The sequence below is a fragment of the Lepus europaeus genome, unplaced genomic scaffold, assembly GCF_033115175.1.
Source record: "Lepus europaeus isolate LE1 unplaced genomic scaffold, mLepTim1.pri SCAFFOLD_3_1, whole genome shotgun sequence".
NCBI lineage: Eukaryota > Metazoa > Chordata > Mammalia > Lagomorpha > Leporidae > Lepus > Lepus europaeus.
Window position 1 is genome coordinate 5,270,374 of NW_026909276.1, and position 18,294 is coordinate 5,288,667.

Here is an 18,294-nt window from a genome sequence, read left to right on the forward strand (position 1 = left end):
GAACCTATAGGAGGACAGCTAAACACAGAACCAACAACACTTTAGTTTTATGAGCAGCAAATCATATATAACTATGGATGACAAAAGACTTTATGTCGCCATGTTTAAAATTATAAACTCATCAACCAACAAGAGGCACTTGCTTACTTCACAGTATTTTTGAAAGCACCTGTAGGATTGTACAAGTATTTAACCCTTTAGGCCTCTGGGGCTTTCTCATTAAGATAACTATCATGTCTAGTAACACAAGATCATTAGACTTTTTAATTCTCAAACATTTGTATTAATAGCATTTTACATTATAGAAACTTAAAGTCTGGTACCACATCACATCTTGACAGTACTTCTAATATAATCCAAATAGTTGGATGTTAGTTGGTGTCTCTATAAGATGAGAGACATAGGTCCTTCGACTTTTTCAGTTGGGCCCAAACTGGAAAAACCAAAGTCCAGGATTTACTGGAAATTTTAGAGACCAGATTGTTTGAAACTTTGAATTTTTGAATGCCTGTCAAGAATGCCCAAAATCCAAAATATCTGGTTGAAATAAGATTCCTTAAAATCATGACATAACATAGACCAAATTTGATCATTGTTACAGGTGATTATTCAAATCTTTGAAAATAAGCACATATTTAAATAACCCATAGCTCTTAATAAAAATTCAGCTGTTTTTGAACAATTAGAATTTAACAGACATCAAGAGAACATAATAGATTACTTTAACACATTGCTGTAACAGTGCATCAGAGTTTAATTCTATGTCAAAGAGAAATTGAGCTTCCTGTGATCTTTTGCTGTGAGGTTTCCTTCCTTTACCTTCTTTCATATTGGTGACCATGTTTCTGTGTTTCTGTGTGTAACACATCTTTAAGCATCTTTTGCAGGGCAGGACGAGTGGCAACAAATTCTTTCAGTTTCTGTTTGCTATGAAAAGTCTTAATTTCACCTTCATTCACAAATGAGAGCTTTGCAGGATATAGTATTCTGGGCTGGCAGTTTTTCTCTCTTAGTACCTGGGCTATGTCTCACCATTCCCTTCTAGCTTGTAGGGTTTCTGATGAGAAGTCTGCTGTGAGTCTAATTGGAGATCCTCTAAGAGTAATCTGGCGTTTCTCTCTTGCACATTTTAGGATCTTTTCTTTATGTTTCACTGTGGTGAGTTTGATTACAACATGTCGTGGTGAGGATCTCATTTGGTCATGTTTATTAGGGGTTCTATAAGCTTCCTGTACTAAGATGCCTCTGTCCTTCTCCAAACCTGGAAAATTTTCTGCTAGTATCTCACTGAAAATGCCTTCTAATCCTTTCTCCCTCTCCATGCCTTCAGGAACTCGTAGAACCCAAATGTTGGGTTTTTTAATAGTATCCTATAGATTCCCAACAATATTTTTTAGATTTCTAATTTCTTCTTGTTTTCTTTGGTTTGCCTGTTTCCTTCCTGTTCTCTGTCTTCTAAGTCTGATATTCTCTCTTCTGCTTCGCCCATTCTGTTTTTAAGGCTCTCTTATGTGTTTGCCATTTGATCTATTGAATTCTTCATTTCATTATGATTTCTCGTCACTATCACAGTTTCTTGTTCTACTAGTTGTTTCATTTCATTTTGATTCCTCCTTAATATTTCACTTTCACGAGAGAGATTTTCTATCTTGTCCATTAAGGATTTCTGTAGTTCAAGAATTTGTTTTTGAGAACTTCTTAATGTTCTTATCCATTTTTTGAGATCTGCTTCTTGCATTTCTTCGATCTCATCATCTTCATAATCTTGAATTGGGGTGTCTTTTTCATTTGGGGGCGTCATAGTGTCTTCCTTGTTCTTGTTACCTTGGTTTTTGCGTTTGTTGTTTGGCATGTTGGAGATATTTGGTTTCTTCACTGTGGTGTTTTTTCTTGTTACACTATGGCTCTATATTACGTGGACTGTCTGCTTTCAGTGGAGCCTTAGAGGCTTGAGGTGAGTGTGGACTGAGAGCTGTGTTTGGTTCCTCAGTGTTGAGGGTGTGTCAAAGATGACACTCCCAGGTTAGGTGTGGTAAATCTCTCTTTCTTTTTTTGATTTAAAAGGGAAGTAATTCCACACAGCTGAACGTAATTGGAGGTAGTTAGCAGGCAAATGATATACCCACAGGAGCCAGAGATCCCAAGCTCTTTCCCAAGGACCACACAGGGAATGTCTGCTGCCCTCAGTGTGGGCTCCAATTCTCCTGCAGTCCCCCACTGGGTTGCCAAGTTAGATGCTAATCTCCTGTTATTTCACCCCTCCCCCCAGAGTCAGGTTTTTCTGCTAGGCTCAGGGCCGGTGCAGACCTGAGGTCGCCCTGCTTATGACGTATGTCCAAAATGGTGCCTGCTCTGTCTTGCTCGCCTTTGAGAGGTGAGCAGAGAGAGAGAAACTTGTGTCCGTATCGGTCACTTTTTTTTATTTTTTTCCTCTCTCTCTTCTAGTTAGCCTGGTGAATTTTTCCCCATGGAGTTTCAAGCCTTGTTCCCTCTAGCCTCCTCTTTCCGCTTGCCCGCTGGTGTCTTGGGCTATTGAGGTTCAGCTCACCTTGCATTCCAGCGCTGGTGTGTTGAGTCTGCCGCTGGTGTCCCGAACTTGGGCTCCCACGCTCTCCATGCAGGTACACTGTGAATCACTAGTTCTGGAAGATTTTCCTCTGCTGTTTCATCCCCTACTCTTCCTTGACCCTGCAGTATCTCCACTTATATTAAACTGTCTCTCCCCCGGAATAATAGTGTGCTCCCTGCCTATTCCGCCATCTTGCCGCTCTCGAAACATTATTCTTTTTCTATAGATTTTTTTATTTTTTGAAAGAGTTTCAGAAAGGGAGGGATAGAGAGAGAATTATTCCAACCACCAATTTACTTCCCAGATGGCTTTAATGGCCAGGGTTTTGCCAAATGGAAGCCAGGAGCCAGAAGTTTTTTTTTTTCTTTTCCATTTGTCCATGTGGTTATCAGTGTCTCAAGCCCTTGGTCCATCTTATTTTGCGATTCTCAGGCCTTTACAGGGAGATGGATCAATGTGGAACACCCAAAGCATACACCAGTGTCTATAGGGAATGCTGGTGATTCAGGCAATTGATTTACCTGCTAAGCAAAATTTCCAGCCTCCTGATTTTAGTCTTGGATTATGGATCAGCAGGTGTTATATCTTGGTTCTATAGTGATGTACACATATTACTTAGATTATTATGCTGTAATTTATGCTAATAATTGACTGATTTTTATCAATTTGTTTCATCAATTACTATAACATGAGTGTAAATAGTCTAACACTATTTGTAATTTCTTTTAAGTGCCTTGTTTAATTGTGTGTACTTTGCTTATTGTCTTTTGAGACTGTTTTTTTAGGTTCATCAAAACTGATTATACCATTCTGATGTATAATTTATGCAGTACACCCTACTCTTTGTAGGTATCTTTTTACATCCTTTCAGTTTCAGTCTGTTTTTTGTCTTAGTTTTTAAATGTGGCACTTTCAGATAGCAAACTGAAATCTCTTGTTTCATGCATACATGTGTTTTGTAGTAGTCCTCCAATAATTTTGGTGAATTTTCTACTGCAACTCAGATACCTAAGTTATTTGGCTTTCTCTCTGGCAGTACTGATTTTTGTCATTTCCTCTTTTCTTTTCATCTATATCCTGATGTCTTCTCTATAACATTCCAGTTGATTAAATTTACAGATTTTACATCTGTGATCAGAATGTTAGTAGGAGAGTGTCTTATTGTAAAATATCCCAAGTGGCTGAGGTTCTCTTCCACAAATTATTTCAATCCACTTTCTACCCCTTAGTTTGATTGCTCAACAACCCCCAAATATTCATGCTATAGCTATTGTTCAAATTTCAGAATTTTCTTTTGTTTTAGGAGTTCAGATTTTCAAATGTCTTGCCATTGCCATGATACTTTTTTTAAAAAGATAATAATTTATTTTTATCAAATCAAATTGAGATAAGGTAGAGAAAACAATGCTCCTTATGTAGAGATATTACCTCTCACTGTGTTTTTCTACTTTTATTTAATAAATATAAATTTCCAAAGTGCAACTTTTGAATTATAGCAGCTTTTCCCCCATAACCTCCCTCCCACCCACAACCATCCCATCTCCCACTCCCTCTCCCATCCCATTCTTCATCAAGATTCATTTTCAATTATCTTCATATACAGAAGATCAATTTAGTATATACTAAGTAAAGATTTCAACAGTTTGCACCCACACAGAAACACAAAGTGTAAAGTACTGTTTAAGTAGTAGTTTTACCATTAATTTGTATAGTACAACACATTAAAGAAAGAGATCCTACATGGGGAGTAGGTGCACAGTGACTCCCATTGTTGATTTAAAAATTGACACTCTTATTTATGACGTCAGCAATCACCCAAGATGCTTGTTATGAGCTGCAAAGGCTATGGAAGCCTCTTGAGTTAGTCTGTTATAGAAAAAATATATCTTCTGCAGTTAATCTCACTTTTCTACATGTATAGTTTGATATAGTTGTCAGTCTTTTTTACTATGCAAGTCAGGTCTTTCTTGCATAGGAAAGCTGCCTATGCAATTTAGCTCAGTCCCTATTTTAGAATGTTTTGTAGGCTCTTTTGTTGGCCAATTGTAATATTATAATAATTGTTTATGCTTCTCTGTGGTCAGCTTTGATTTCTGGTCTACCTTTGAAAATTATTATATCTCTTTATCAGGGGGTAAAGATATAGTATTATAATTGGTTATTTTTTCAATTTCTCTACTATTCTGGTAATATATTTTATTCTTATCCTCAACTCATTTTTAGTATCTTTCTTCAAATGGTAAATGAATTTAAAGTCTGAAAATATGAGAGAAAGATATCTGTAATCTATTTGCCATTCACAGTGTATGTATTTACCGAGATTTTTATGTTTTTGATTGAGATTTTTTGAAAGGCTTTCTTATTTTCTTTTGCTGTGTTATTTGGGTATCCACAAAGTTTTGATTATTCAGATATCAAGTATATGCTTAAATTCTTGACATAAATTTCAATTACAAGGATATCACAAATATATTAAATAATTCAGAAAAGACATCAAACTCATGTTCCAATTTATTCCCAAAATGAATCTTCTGAAATGAGTCAAATAATGAGTTGCATAGGGCAAAGACTGATCCATCCAGCTTGAAATTTTAGTTGTTTGCCCTTAGTGAACACTTCCTTTTGTTATCTAGTTCTCCCAATCACAATTTATAGCAATACATATAGGACATTGATAGTCAGTGACCTCATTTGAATATGTGTTTAGCATCTTTTTTGACATTTTGCCACTTAGACACAGGTAAGCATCCATAAATTGCTGCCTTTATTTTCCAGTTTACTCAGAGATTGAGCAGATACCACATGACAGAGGACTTGTCACCATAAATCACATTGTCAGAGTATACTGTCAGTGTTGCCTAAAGTGCTGATGTAAATGAAAAGATTCATTTCCAATGAGACAGTCTATGTTTGGTGAGAACCATCTTGGGACAGTGCTGTGGCACGATGAGTGAAGGTGCTGCTTGTGTTGTTGGCATTCCATATCAGAATGCCAATTTGAAACCTGAAAGCTCTACTTCTAATCCAGTTTCCTCTAGATGCACCAAAGAAAGCAGTGGGAGTTATCCCAAATGACTGGACTCTTGCCATCTATGTGGTTGACCAACATGGATTTCCCAGCTCCTGGATTCAGCCTACCAGTCTTGCCTCTTCTGATTATTTGGGGATTGGAACAGCTGTTGGAAGAATTTTTCTTTCTCTGTCTTCCTCTCTCTCTGTCTCTCTGGCTTTCAAATAAATAAATCTTAAATAAGGAGACAGAAAACTCCAAAGATTTGGAAAAAGGGAAACATTTCTTAAGGAAATATTACCTTTTCACTTTGCAGCTTGTGATTTGTAGCATTGCATTCTTAGAATAATTGGATTGCTATTTTTACTGGGTTTGGAAAACATTGAGTTTTAACATCCTTAAATATTGCATTGATCCCACTCCCAGTGTGGTTACAATTATAGTTGTGTCATCATTTGCTATCACCTCACAAATCTCCAATGCTTTCATTAGTTACTCATATTAATGGAATCCTATCCCCTAGTGTATCATTTCATACTAAACAAGATGAGAATGAAGTCTAATTCTACTTTTAACACTTTCAACATTGGATTTAACTTTATATTATGCACATAAAAATGGTCAAATGTTGTGACACAAAAAGGTCTCTGTGTTGTTCAATTTGCCAGTTTTGTCAACTCATCTTTATGTGACCTATACAACATAAAAATCACCAATTCAGTTTTGAAAAGATCAAAGGAACGTGATAGACAATTCTCAAAAGAAGAAATAGAGAAGACCAGAAAATATATGGAGAAATACTCATCACTAGCCATGAGGAAAATTAAAATCAAAATGACAATGAGATAGCAATTCAACCATGTCAGAATGGATATTATGGAATAGGCAGAGTAACAAATGTTGGACAAGGGGATACTTATACCTTGTTGAAGGGATTTTGAATTAGTTCAGTCATTGTGGAAAATAGTATGTATATGTGTAAAAATATTAAAAATAGACTTGCTATATGATCCAGGAATCCAACTACTAGGTATCTGCCCAAAAGACATGACCACATTGTATCTAAGAGTTATCTTCACAACCAATCTTATACCAGTACTGTTTGCAATACCCAGTATATATAATGAAAAGTGCCTGACATCAAGTGAATCAATAAAATATATGTAGTATATGCATACAGTGGAATACTACTCTGCTCTGTAAAGAATGACATTCTATAATTTATATAAAATGATGCAACTGGAGGGCAAGTTGTTGAGTGAAATATGATGGACACAGAAAGAAAAATACTACATGTTCTCTCTTATATATGATATCTTAAAAGAGGTAACAATCAGAAAACAAAAATAAAAATGAAAAAAATTCATATATTTATCAGTATTGCCACAAGTAGAGTTGTTTTCACTTTGCTTTATATCTTTTCAAATGAGTGATAAAGATGAATAACAATACAGTTTGGATGATCTGTGATTGTTCTAAAGTTGCATATGAATGAAATTGATATATTTTCATTCCATTATTATATGTAGCCCTTGCCTATATTCCTGAAGAACTATGTTCCTTTCCCTTTGTTGAAGAACTCTTTATTTAATAGAGAATTAAGCTCTTGACTGTAATGTAAATTAAAAACACACTATCTCAAAAATTTTATAAATAAAAGGGAATAAAAATGAGAGGACATAATAGAAGTAACATATTTTTATTTTTATTATTTTTTATTAAACTTTTATTTAATGAATATAAATTTCCAAAGTACAGCTTATGGGTTACAATGGCTTCCCCCTCCCAAAATTTCCCTCCCACCCACAACCCTCCCTTTCCCGCTCCCTCTTCCCTTCCAATCACATCATGATTCATTTTCAATTCTCTTTATATACAGAAGATCAGTTTAGTATATATTAGGTAACAATTTCAACAGTTTGCCCCCATATAGCAACACAAAGTGAAAAAAAATATTGTTGGAGTACAAGTTATAGCATTAAAAAACAGTGTACAGCATATTAAAGACAGATCCTACATATTTTTTAAATTAATTAATTTTATATGCCATTTCCAATTTAACACCAGGTTTTTTTTTCATTTACAATTATCTTTATATACAGAAGATCGATTCAGTATATAATTAGTAAAGATCTCATCAGTTTGTACCCACACAGAAACACAAAGTGTAAAAATACTGTTTCACTACTAGTTATAGCATCACTGCACATTGGACAACACATTAAGGACAGATCTCACATGGGATGTAAGTACACAGTGACTTCTGTTGCTGACTTAACAATTTGACACTCCTGTTCATGGCCTCAGTAATCTCCCTAGGCTCTAGTCATGAGTTGCCAGGGATTTGGAAGCCTTTAGAGTTCGCTGACTTTGATCTTATTCCGATAGGGTCATAGTCAAAGTGGAAGTTCTCTCCTCCCTTCAGAGAAAGGTACCTCCTTCTTTGATGGCCCTGTTCTTTCCACTGGGATCTCACTCACAGAGATCTTTCATTTAGGTCTTCTTCTTTTTTTTTTCTTTTCCAAGGTGTCTTGGCTTTCCATGCCTACAATACTCTCATGGGCTCTTCAGCCAGATGGGAATGCCTTAAGGGCTGATTCTGAGGCCAGAGTGTTGTTTAGAACATCTGCCATTGTGTGAGTCTGCTGTGTATCCCACTTCACATGTTGGATCCTTCTCTCCCTTTTTGATTCTATCAGTTAGTATTAGCAGACACTTGTCTTGTTTGTGTGATCCCATTGACTCTTAGACCTTATAGAGCCATCGGTTGTGAACTGAAATTGATCACTTGGACTAGTGAGATGGCATTGGTACATGCCACCTTGATGGGATTGTGTTGGAATCCCCTGGCACATTTCTAACTCCATCATTTGGGGCAAGTCTGATTGAGAATGTCCCAAATTGTACATCTCCTCCCTCTCTATTTCCACTCTGAAATTTAACAGGGATCACTTTTCAGTTAAAATTTAAATACCTAAGAATAATTGTGTGTTAACTACAGATTTCAACCACTAGTACTAGAACAACAACAACAACAACAACAAATACTAAAAAGGATAAAGTATTACATTGTACATCAACAGTCAGGACAAGAGCTGATCAGGTCATTGTTTCTTATAGTGTCCATTTCACTTCAACAGCTTTTCCCTTTGGTGCTCAGTTGTCGCCGATATGGGAAAACAAATGATATTTGTCTCTTTGGGATTGGCTTAATTCACTCAGCATGATGTTTTCCAGATTCCTCCATCTTGTTGCAAATGCCTGGGTTTCATTTTTTTCTTACTGCTGCATAGTAGTCTATGGAGTACATGTCCCATAATTTCTTTATCCAGTTTATTGTTGATGGGCATTTGGGTTGGTTCCAGGTCTTAGCTATTGTGAATTGAGCTGCAATAAACATTAATGTGCAGATGGCTTTTTATTTGCCAAATTAATTTCCTTTGGGTAAATTCCAAGGAGTGGGATGGCTGGGCTGTATGGTAGGGTTATGTTCAGGTTTCTGAGGAATCTCCAGCCTGAATTCCATAGTGGCTTAACCAGTTTTCATTCCCACCAACAGTGGGTTAGTGTCCCTTTTTCCCCACATCCTCTCCAGCATCTGCTGTTGGTAGATTTCTAAATGTGAGCCATTCTCACCGGGGTGAGGTGAAACCTCATTGTGGTTTTGATTTCTATTTCTCTGATTGCTAGTGATCTTGAACATTTTTTCATGTGTCTGTTGGCCATTTGGATTTCCTCTTTCGAAAAATGTCTATTGAGCTCCTTGGCCCATCTCCTAAGTGGGTTGTTTGTTCTGTTGTTGTGGATTTTCTTGATTTTTTGTAGATTCTGGTTATCAACCCTTTATCTGTAGTATAGTTTGCAAATATTTTTTCCCATTCTGTTGGTTGCCTCTTCACTTTCCTGACTGTTTCTTTTGACGTACAGAAACTTCTCAATTTGATGCAATCTCAAATGTTAATTTTGGTTTTGACTGCCTGTGCTGCTGGAGTCTTTTCCAAGAAGTATTTTCCTGTACCTATATCTTGCAGGGTTTCTCCAATGCTCTCTAATAATTTGATGGTTTCGGGTCTTAGATTTAAGTCTTTAATCCATGTTTAGTGAATTTCTGTGTAAGGTGAAAGATATGGGTCTTTCTTCAAGCTTCTGCACATGGAAATCCAATTTTCCCAGCACCATTTATTGAATAGACTGTCCTTATTCCAGGGATTAGTTTTGGATCTTTGATCAAATATAAGTTGGATGTAGATGTTTGGGTTGATTTCTGATGTTTCTATTCTGATCCATTGGTCTATCCATCTGTTTCTGTACCAGTACCATGCTGTTTTGATGACAACTGCCCTATAGTATGCCCTGAAATCTGGGATTGTGATGCCTCTGGCTTTGTTTTTGTTTTACAAGATTGCTTTGGCTATTCGAGGTCTTCTGTGTCTCCATGTGAATTTCAGCATCATTTTTTCCAGATCTGAGAAGAATGTCTTCGGTATCTTGATTGGTATTGCATTGAATGTATAAATTGCTCTTGGGAGAATAGACATTTTGATGATATTGATTCTTCTAATCCATGAGCATGGAAGATTCCTCCATTTTTTGGTATCCTCTTCTATTTCTTTCTTTAAGGTTTTGTAGTTTTCGTCATAGAGATCTTTAACGTCCTTGGTTAAGTTTATTCCAAGGTATTTGATTGTTTTTGTAGCTATTGTGAATAGGATTGAACTTAGAAGTTCTTCCTCAGCCATGGCATTGCCTGTGTATACAAAGGCTCTTGATTTTTGTGCATTGATTTTATATCCTGCTACTTTGCCAAACTCTTCGATGAGTTCCAGTATTCTCTTAGTAGATTTCTTTGGGTCCCCTAAATAAAGAATCATATCATCTGCAAAGAGGGATAGTTTGAGTTCTTCCTTCCCAATTTGTATCCTTTTAATTTCTTTTTCTTTCCTAATAGCTCTGGCTAACCTTCCAGCACTATATTGAATAGCAGTGGTGAGAGTGGGCAACCCTGTCTGGTACCAGATCTCAGTGGAAATGCTTCCAACTTTTCCCCATTCAATAGGTTTTTGGCCGTGTGTTTTTCATATATTGCTTTGATTGTATTGAGGAATGTTCCTTCCATACCCAGCTTGCTTAGATTTTTCATCATGAAAGGGTGTTGTATTTTATCAAAGGCTCTCTCTGTGTCTATTGAGAGAATCATATGGTTTTTCTTCTGCAGTGTGTTAATGTAGTGTATTACGTTGATTGTTTTGCGAACGTTGAGCCATCCCTGCATAGCAGGGATAAATCCCACTTGGTCTGGGTGGATGATCTTTGTGATGTGTTGTTGCATTCTATTGGCCAGAATTTTATTGAGTATTTTTGCATCTATGTTCATCAGGGATATTGGTCTGTAATTCTCTTTCAATGCTGCATCTTTTTCTGGCTTAGGAATTAAGGTGATGCTGGCTTCATAGAAAGAATTTGGGAGGATTCCCTCTTTTTCGATTGTTTTGAATAGTTTGAGAAGAATTGGAGTTAGTTCTTCTCTAAATGTCTGGTAGAATTCACAGTGAATCCATCGGGTCCTGGGCTTTTCTTTGTTGGGAAGGCCTTTATTACTGTTTCAATTTCTGTGTCAGTTATGGGTCTGTTTAGGTTTTCTATGTCTTCCTGGTTCAATTTAGGTAGGTTGTATGTGTCCAAGAATCTGTCCATTTCTGATAGATTTCCCTGTTTGCTGGCATACAAGTCCTTGTAGTAATTTCTGATGATTCTTTTGATTTCTGTGGTGTCTGTTGTTACGTCTCCCTGTTCATCTCTCATCCTATTGATTTGGGTCTTTTCTCTCCTTTTTTTAGTCAGTTGGGCCAATGGGGTGTCAATTTTGTTTATTTCTTCAAAAAAAAAAAAACCAGCTCCTCGTTTGGCTGATTTTTTGTAATTTTTTTTTGATTCATTCCTATTGATTTCTTCTTTGATTTTAATTATTTCTGTTCTCCTACTGGGTTTGGGTTTGGTTTGCAACAGATTTTCTAGATCCTTGAGATGACTTGAAAGCTCATCTATTTGGTGCCTTTCGAATTTCTTGATGTAGGCACCTATTGATATAAACGTTCCTCTTAACACTGCTTTTGTTGTATCCCATAGGTTTTGGTATGTTGTGCTTTTATCCTCATTTACTTCCAGAAAATTTTTGATTTCTCTTTTAATTTCTTCTATGACCCATTGTTCATTCAGGAGCATGTTGTTCAATCTCCATGTGTTTGCACGCGCTCTTGGGATTCTCGAGTTGCTAATTTCCAATTTCATTCCTTTGTGGTCTGAGAAGCTGCATGGTATCATTCTAATACTTTTGAATTTGCTGAGACTTGCTTTATGGCCTAGTATATGGTCAATCCTAGAGAAGGTTCCATGTACTGCTGAGAAGAATGTAAAGTCCTTAGATGTAGGATGAAATGTTCTGTAGATACCTGTTAGATCCATTTGGGCTATAGTGTCATTTAAATCTACTGTCTCCTTGTTGATCTTCTGTCCTGTTGATCTATCTCTGAGAGTGGGGTATTGTAGTCCCCCAGTACTATTGTATTGGAGTCTAAGTCTCCCTTTAAGTCCCTTAACAAGTCTTTTAAATAAGCTGGTGCCCTGTGATTAGGTGCATATACATTGATAATCGTTATATCTTCCTGTTGAATGGATCCCTTAATCATTAAATAGTGCCCCTCTTTGTCTCTCCTAACAGTTTTTGTGGTAAAGTTTATGTTGTCTGATATTAAGATGGCTACGCCCGCTCTTTTTTCATTTCTGTTGGCATGGTATATCTTTTTCCAGCCTTTCACTTTCAGTCTGTACGCATCATTGTTGGAAAGATGAGTTTCTTGTAAGCAGCAAAAAGATGGGTTTTCTTCCTTAACCCAATCAGCCAATCGGTGTCTTTTAACTGGACAGTTCAGGCCATTAACGTTCAATGTGACTATTGAGAAGGAGTAACTTTGCCCTGTCATTTGCCAAAGATATTTTCTAATATATGGTTTGAGACTCCTGTGATCTTTTGGTGTGAGGTTTGCTTCCTTTATCTTCTTTCATATTGGTGACCATGTTTCTGTGTTTCTGTATGTAACACATCTTTAAGCATCTTTTGCAGGGCTGGATGAGTGGCGACAAATTCTTTCAATTTCTGTTTGCTGTGAAAGGTCTTTCTTTCACCTTCATTCACAAATGAGAGCTTTGCAGGATATAATATTCTGGGCTGGCAGTTTTTCTCTCTTAGTACCTGGGCTATGTCTCGCCATTCTCTCCTAGCTTGTAGGGTTTCTGATGAGAAGTCCACTGTGAGTCTAATTGGAGATCCTCTGAGAGTAATCTGGCATTTCTCTCTTGCACATTTTAGGATCTTTTCTTTGTGTTTCACTGTGGTGAGTTTGATTACGACGTGTCGTGGTGAGTATCTCTTTTGATCATGTTTACTAGGGATTCTATGAGCTTCCTGTACTAGGATGTCTCTGTCCTTCTCCAAACCTTGGAGAATGGGTGAAGCAGAAGATAGAATATCGGAATTAGAAGACAGAGAACAGGAAAGGAAACAGTCAAATCAAAGAAAAGAAGAAGAAATCAGAAATCTAAAAAATACTCTCAGGAATCTGCAGGATACTATTGAAAAAACCAACATTCGGGTTCAAGGAGTTCCTGAAAGCATGGAGAGGGAGAAAGGATTAGAAGGCCTTTTTAGTGAGATACTAGTAACGCGGCCACAGTGGCCATTGGAGGGTGAACCAACGGCAAAGGAAGACCTTTCTCTCTGTATCTGTCTCTCTCTCACTGTCCACTCTGCCTGTCACAAAAAATAAAGGATAACAAGAAGGAGGGAGGGAGGGAAAGACAGAGAGACAGAGAGGGAGAGAGAGAAGAGACTTGATCTGCTTTTTCGCTCTGCAGTTGGCTTCAATTAGTGACTTTAGGCAAAGCCAAATCAGTTTCCAGGATCTTCATCTGGAACTCCAACTTGGGTACAAGGATCCAAGAACCTAGGAGGTCCTCTGCCGTATTTCCAGGCCAACTGATTGGGACATGGATTAAAAGTGAAACAGCTGGGTTTTGAATCAGCACACATATGGAATTCTAGTGCCGCAGACAGTAGTTTAACTCTCCTGGTGTGCCACAACACTAACCCCAATATTTTCTTAGATTAAAAAAAATTTGAATACTCTCAGTTTCCAATAAATTCATTTCTTAGGTTCTATAGATCACACACATACTAATTTATCCTTCTCTCTACATTCATATCCTGGGGTTCCTTCAGAAATGTATCAATTATTTTAAGTCTTCCATTGCTTACTAATTGGCTGGAACATAAGCACTGCTTTCTTTGGCTTGCTGAGTTCAATTCCTCACTCCTTTATTTGATTAGGCATCATCCATGCTATTGCATAAATATGAGGGCTAAGCCAGTGAATAGAAGCTCTCTTACTTCTCTCTCTTTCTTCATTGTCTATTGTTTAATTATCTTCTCTAAAATGACAATGAAAATGTATAATATGATAGTCTTTGCAATTTTTTGAAAAATAATCCAGTGAATGAGTTCTATTTGTCTCTGCTTATGTATCTCTGAAACAATGAAATAAATAAGAAAATTACAAAAGATGGTTCATAGCAAGCCTGTTTGTGACATCAGAAATCATGGTGCTAAGTAGAAACTGTAATAGTAATATGGAAATATGTGGTTATCTGCTACATAAATGAATCAGTTGATTTTGGTTTCCAAGCCCAAACAAACCCATGGAATAATGTTAAATTCCTTACATTTGTTGAGAGGGAGCTTGTACTTAGACATATATTTTTCTATATCTTTTTAAAAGATTGTAATAATGACAGAGACAAGGAGAGCCAGAAGGAAAAAAAAAAACCTTCCGTTTCCTGGTTTACTTCAACAAATGTCCACAATGCTCAGGATCATGCCAGGTGAAGCCAACAGCCTTGAACTCCATCTAGGTTCCCACAGAAGTGGAAGGGGCCCAAGTAATGGGGCCATCTTCCACTGTTTTCTATTTTATGAGCCAGGATCTGGAAGAACAGTTTTATTTATTTTTTTAAACTTTTATTTAATGAATATAAATTTCCAAAGTACAGCTTATGGATTACAATGGGGAAGAACAGTTTTAAACCAGTACTTCATTATGGGATGCCAGTGTTAAAGGCTATCAGTTTATATTATTTTGCCACATAATCATCTACTATCTCTTTAAATATAATTAAAAACATGAAAGAAATTATATATATATATATATATATAGTTATATATATATAATTAAGACTTAGACACCTGTGAAAATAGAAGCATACTAACCTTCCAACACAGAAATTAACAGCCTTCACTTTATATTTTCAACATTTGTATGCATACACCAAGAAGCGAAAGGATAATACAAGGTCTGTTAATCTCAGAATGAGGTAGAAAATGATTTTCAAGAAGTGGTGCACAACTTGAGTTGCAGAAGCATTTTCCCTAAACTTGGATGGAGAGCATCCCCCTGATGGTGCATTGGGATATTTCTCTCTTTTATGATAATGAAAATATCAAGATCTCAGGTTTCTTTAGAAAGATGGAGAAAGCAGTAATAATAGAGTACATGTAAAATGATTTGTCTCACATGAATAATTCCACGGATGCCTATGCGCATTCCCCTGCAAAAACTGAACACGAAACAATCATAGACAGAGATCATGCTTTTAGCCAATGGATCTGATTGAGGGATAGTCGTATTCTGCACTTGCAAGTAAGTGATCCAGAAAGTCATTTCCATCTTCAAAGCTGAAAGATCATCAGAGAGGCGCAACACATGACATTTAAATCAGAAAAAAAACTGCAGAAAAAAAATAGGGAAAACAAATGACTGTTGAGAGCACTCAGTTTACTGCTGCCACCAGAGAGAGAACATTTTTGCTCATTGTCTTCCTACTTATTAAAATACTTGCATGTTATAATTTAATTGAAAGGCATAGTGGCAGTAAGAGATAGAGAAATGACAGAGTTATATCTTTTGTATACAAGTTAATTTCTCAAATGTCTTCAACAGTTAGATTTAGGCCACCCTGAAGAAAAAAAATCTGGAACTGTATATTAATCTTTCATGTTTGGATGATTGCCACAAACCTCCATGAACCTGAATCATAATCTGGTGTCTCCCAGAATATAATAGCAGTTTGCTATATTGAAAGAAGAGTAGCGAGGAGTCAAACTGGCACTGTTACAAGATGCAGGCATGCTAAGCAGTGGCTTGGCCAACTGTAACACATCCTCAGCTGCTCCAGCCACTTAAATAAAAAGTTCAGGAAGTTAAAATGTTATTTAGCATTGCGAGAACCGTTTGTATAGTTGATTATATTATTATATTAAGGGGAAATCATCTAATGGTAATAAATGTGTACATTTTACTGTTATATTAAAATTTTATGATTATATAGGGTAGAAACAAACTTAACTGTCTTCTATGAGCATTCCCAAAACACTTACATGTGGTTCAGGAGTATGGTTGCTTTTTTTCTCATTTCAGTTGTCCACAGAAAATATACACTGTTTGGAGCCACAAAGAAAAATCAAGAGATAAGCTTCAGGCAAGCTATAAACACAAAAAGTAGTATATCAAATAATAAAATAGCTGAATTAACAAAAAAATTAATCTATGGCCATATGTAAACCTGATAAAAAAGGTAAGTTGTCCAGTAAAGAAACCTGAAAGATATAATTTATTTCAGAATGTACTTCTCCTTAGGAAGCCTGATGAAATGCCAGCTAGAGAGAAACACGCCGACCCTGAGGCACATGTGGACTCACTCCAATGCTGGGAAGATTTTAGTCAGCATAAAAAGATTCACACAGTGCAGCATGTTGTTGAATACAGGGGGAAAGAGAAATCCTTTCACAGGAAGAGGATATTATTTCAATGTGAGAATCTTTGTATCAGAGATGCTTGCAACAAATTAACTGTCCTTGTTGGAAAAACAACTCAGGCTGAAAAAAAAAACTTTGCTTAAAAATACATATTTCAGTAAGCATCAACCAACATACTCAGGAGAGAAATTCCACAAATATTTGAACTGTGAGGAATCTCTCAATAACAAATCAGATCTTACAGGAAATCAATTACTGCACAAAGCAAAAAGTCATTATGGATGTATCCACTGTGGTAAATCTTTCATTTGTAAATCTAGCCTTACCATCCATCACAGAATTCAAATAGGCGAAAATCTCTATGGGTGCAATGAATGTAGAAAAATAATTTCCAAGGAGCTAGATCTCACTAGAATTCACACAGGACAAAAGATTTATGATTGCAGTGCATATGGAAGAACATATTGCAGGAAATCCCACCTCAAAGCGCCTCAGAGAATTAACACACAGAATAAATCTTATGAATTCAATAAGTGTGGAAAAGCCTTTGACCCCAACTCACACCTGATAATGCATCAGAGAATTCACACAGGGGAGAAGCCTTATGAATGCTATGAGTGTGGAAAAGCCTTTTGCTCAAAATCCAACCTCATAATTCATCAGAGAATTCATACAGGGGAGAAGCCTTTTGAATGTAATGAGTGTGGAAAAGCCTTTGGATATCAATCATACCTCATAGTGCATCAGAGAATTCACACAAGGGAGAAACCTCATGCATGTAAAGAGTGTGGAAAAACTTTTGGCCAGAAGTCACACCTCATAATGCATCAGAGAATTCACACAAGGGAGAAGCCTTATGAATGTAGTGAGTGTGGAAAAGCTTATGGCCAGAAGTCACAACTCATAAATCATCAGAGAATTCACACAGGGGAGAAGCCTTTTGAATGTAATGAGTGTGGAAAAGCCTTTGGATATCAATCATACCTCATAGTGCATCGGAGAATTCACACAAGGGAGAAACCTCATGAATGTAATGAGTGTGGAAAAACTTTTGGCCAGAAGTCACACCTCATAAATCATCAGAGAATTCACACAGGGGAGAAGCCTCATGAATGTAATGAGTGTGGAAAAGCATTTTGCTCAAAATTCAACCTCATAAATCATCAGAGAATTCACAGGGGAGCAGCCTTATGAATGTAATGAGTGTGGAAAAGCATTTTGCTCAAAATCCAACCTCTTAAAGCATCAGAGAATTCACACAGGTGAGAAGCCTTATGAATGTAATGAGTGTGGAAAAGCTTATGGCTGTAAGTCACAACTCATAGTGCATCAGAAAATTCACACAGGGGAGAAGCTTTATGAATGTAATGGTTGTGGAAAAGCCGTTTGCTCAAACTCTGACCTCATACATCATCAGAATTCACACAGGGGAGAAGCCTTATGAATGTAATAAGTGTGGGAAAGCTTATGGCTGTAAGTCACAACTCATAGTGCAACAGAGAATTCACACAAGATCGAAAACTCATAAATGTAGTGAGTCTGGAAAAGTCTTTACCCAAAGGTCAGAACTCATTACACACCAGGAATTTACCCAAGGCAGAAACCTCATGTATGTTGTGAGTGTGGAAAAGCCTTTTTATGGAGGTCAGCTCTCATTGCACATCAGCGAGTTCACATGGGCAAGAAACCTTAGGAATGCAGCGTGTGTGGAAAAGCCTTCAGTTCAAAGTCCAATCCCTTAAAGCATCATAGAACTCACACAAGTGAGAAACCTTATGAGTATAATAAATGTGGAAAAACCTTTTTGCAAAGGTCAGTATTCATTACACAACAGAGAGTTAGCACTGATTA

At 36.8% G+C, this 18,294-nt stretch overlaps 1 pseudogene; it reads left to right on the forward strand.

Moving 5' to 3' along the window:
- LOC133755049 (zinc finger protein OZF-like) overlaps positions 1 to 18,294 on the forward strand; it is a 190,659-nt pseudogene that overhangs the window by 170,806 nt on the left and 1,559 nt on the right.